Source organism: Hyla sarda, chromosome 5 (genome assembly GCF_029499605.1).
Source record: "Hyla sarda isolate aHylSar1 chromosome 5, aHylSar1.hap1, whole genome shotgun sequence".
NCBI classification, from domain to species: domain Eukaryota; kingdom Metazoa; phylum Chordata; class Amphibia; order Anura; family Hylidae; genus Hyla; species Hyla sarda.
In genome coordinates, this window is record NC_079193.1 from 133,750,939 (window position 1) to 133,754,487 (window position 3,549).

The 3,549-nt window shown below is 44.0% G+C and overlaps 1 long non-coding RNA gene across 1 annotated transcript; it reads left to right on the forward strand.

Moving 5' to 3' along the window:
• The first annotated feature begins 1,316 nt into the window (after positions 1–1,316).
• LOC130273461 (uncharacterized) lies at positions 1,317–1,714 on the forward strand. Its single transcript, XR_008844001.1, has 3 exons — positions 1,317–1,421; positions 1,511–1,544; positions 1,653–1,714. It is a non-coding gene; the product is annotated as an uncharacterized LOC130273461 (long non-coding RNA).
• Positions 1,715–3,549: the final 1,835 nt, after the last annotated feature.

Below are 3,549 nucleotides of genomic sequence, written 5' to 3' on the forward strand. Positions count from 1 at the left end.
GTACTTTTGCAACAGCTGGAGGCACACTGGTTGGAAAACCTTCAGTAGGTTCTGTTACTTAACTCAGTATTTTCCAACCAGTGTGCCTCCGGCTGCTGCAAATTTATAACTCACAGTATTTACTGATCGCTGTAGGGCATCCTGGGAGATGTAGTTATACAACAGCTGGAGATACGCAACTACAACTCCCAGCATGGCGAGACAGCCCTTTGCTGTTCGTGCATGCTAGGAGTTGTAGTTTTGCAAGATCTAGAGGGCTACAGTTTAGAGACCACTGCAAAGTGATCTCCAAACTGTAGCCCTTAAGCTGTTGCAAAACTACAAATCCCAGCATGCCCAAACAGCAAACAGCTGTCTGGGCATGCTGGGAGTTGTAGTTTTGCAACATCTGGAGGGCTACAGTTTAGAGACCACTGTATAGTGGTCCTCAAACTGTAGCCCTCCAGATGTTGCTAGGCAGCTCACAGTCTTCCGTAGTCTGCAGCACGCTGCACCAGGGAGTCAGCCGCACGTCATCGCCACCCACCGCCACCGATGGTATGTGACCTCAGGCGCCGGTCACAGGACAGTTCCCATATTGTGCCCGGACTACTGTGGGTGGGCATAACAGGTGGAACTGAACTTTAACCCCTTAAGGACTGAGCCCTTTTTCACCTTAAGGACTGAGCCCTTTTTCGCAATTCTGACCGCCGTCACTTTAACCCCAAGATAACGTGTATAAATGGTCGGCTACACAGATACCCTAATTGGCAAAATATCGTCACCTAGAGCTCAAATAATAAATATAGTATCCCAAAAGGAAAATTAAGGTGCTTAAAACATAACTTTTACTGTAATGTACACTTAAAATCCACCCACTATATCATATTGTAAATACCAAGTGAAAAAACTATAAATAATGGTCAAATATTAATATAGTCCACCATGGACCGGTAGTCTCACTGACTCGTACTTGTGACAGTCCTACTTAATCAAGTCGCTTTGAGTGGCACAATTAGACTCTCATTTAGACATATAAATCACTCATAAGCTCAAAATAAGATATACACGGAATAAATCCTAAGGCACACACATCATTTTCAATATACATGACTCAAACTGTAGAGGTCATGTAATATGTCCCCATTCCCGACATGTTTCTGCGGCTGTCTGTATAGTCACACTCCTATGACACCCGCTTCCTCAGGGAATAAAATCAGTTATTCTTTAAATATAGTTAGTAAAGGTGATCACGGCATAGTTACGCCCACACAGGTGAACAATGAGCTTGGCTCTGAGTGTGTTCCGCCTATTAGTACGGCGTCTGAATAGGTGTATCACTGGGCGTGTATTGTAGCCTGCATAGAGCGCGCGTATATCCGGCAACAGTACGGGAGTGCTGCCATTGCAGCTTCTATATTTCATATCCTTGACCTCTAAACGTGAGTTACATTTGTGTTATCTCTAACTAGGAGCTAGTTATGTGTTTCTCTAATAGTAATTACTGAGTCTGGTTATGTTTACATTGTAGATAGCGTTGGTTCTCAGGTGCCCCCGGTGGTTATGTAAGTAGTGTTTTGATTATTGTGTGGATCGTATACACTAACATAGGGGTAAGCATTTACATACTTGCTCACTGTTTGCCCCCATTTTTGTATTTCTGTTTTCTTTAGGTCCCCTGGCTATAATATACACTGAATGGGACTAACTACTACCCACTAGGGATGGACATCATGAAGCTAATGTGGAGAGGTTACTAAAAAAAGGGGGTCCATTGATCTCACTATACTATATGTTATCTTGTGATTCATTACCTATATTGTGGTGGCTACACATAAGCAACTATAGTTATATCTATTCTAGTTGCCGCTTTAACACAGGAGAATTACCCCTCTTTTATTCCCCTGAGGAAGCGGATGTCATAGGAGTGTGACTATACAGACAGCTGCAGAAACGCGTCGGGAATGGGGACATATTACATGACCTCTACAGTTTGAGTCATGTATATTGAAAATTATGTGTGTGCCTTAGGATTTATTCTATGTATATCTTATTTTGAGCTTATGAGTGATTTATATGTCTAAATGAGAGTCTAATTGTGCCACTCAAAGCGACTTGATTAAGTAGGACTGTCACAAGTACTAGTCAGTGAGACTACCAGTCATGGTGGACTATATTAATGTTTGACCATTATTTCTAGTTTTTTCACTTGGTATTCACAATATGATATAGTGGGTGGATTTTAAGTGTACATTACAGAAAAAGTTATGTTTTAAGCACCTTAATTTTCCTTTTGGGATACTGTATTTATCACAGTCACTTTAAGCATTAATAACTCTAAGATGCTTTTACCGATTATTCTGATGCTGAGATTGTTTTTTCGTGACATATTCTACTTTATTTTGCTGGTAAATTTTTGTTGTTACTTGCATCCTTTCTTGGTGAAAAATCCCCAAATTTCATGAAAATTTTGAAAATGTAGCATTTTTCTAACTTTGAAGCTCTCTGCTTGTAAGGAAAATTGATATTCCAAATACATTTTATATTGATTCACAAATACAATATGTCTACTTCATGTTGGCATCATAAAAGAGACATATTTTTACTTTTAGAAAAAATTAGAGGGCTTCAAAATATAGCAGCAATAAAAAAAAAAAATTAGCAAAATCTGAAGGGACAGATGTTACAGAACTACAACTCCCAGCATGCCTGGGCAGTCTAGGCATGCTGAGAGTTGTAGTTTGGCAACATCTGGAGGGCCACCGTTTGGGCACCACTGTAATAGTGGTCTCCAAACTGTGACCCTCCAGATGTTGCAAAACTACAACTCCCAGCATGCCCAGACAGCCTTTGGCTGTCTGGGCATGCTGGGAGTTGCAGTTTGGTTTCCACTAGGAAGGACAGTAGTAAATATCGCTTACTGCCCCCTTCCTTCCCCTCCCCCCCCCCACCGTCGCTTCCCTACCTGCGCCGCTGATCTCTGCAGTCTCCAGCGATGATCTGCGGTCCCCACGGCATCTTCTGCACAGGTACAGGCCGCCATATTCTCCCCCCGTTCTGCCCGACATCCAGGGGTGGGCAGAATGGGGGGGGGGGTTTCCATGGCAACCTCCTGTCGTGCACTTCCATTGGTTCTGACTAATGGCAGGGGATAGGAGGAGATCGCAGCACTGCGACCTCGCTCCTATCCCTCAGGATGATCGGGGCTGTCACTGACAGCTCTGATCCTCCCTATTTTCCAGGTGATTGGGTCACCAGAGACCCGATCAGCCCGTAATAGGAGAAAATCGCATTTCTGAATTGACATGCGATTTTCTCTGATCGCCGATATGGGGGGGGACTCAGCAGGCATTCCTGTCCGGTCCCCAACCGGTGAGCAGCGGGGACCGGAATTCCCACGGGCATATTCATACGCCCTCAGTCCTTATGGACTTTAAAATGGGGGCGTATGAATACGCCCGCCGTCCTTAACAGGTTAACCCCCCGCTCCTGATCTCCTATTGGTATCCAATAGCAGGGATAGGAGGGGTGGCACCCCTGCCACCTCACTCCTATCCCTTTTGGGAGATC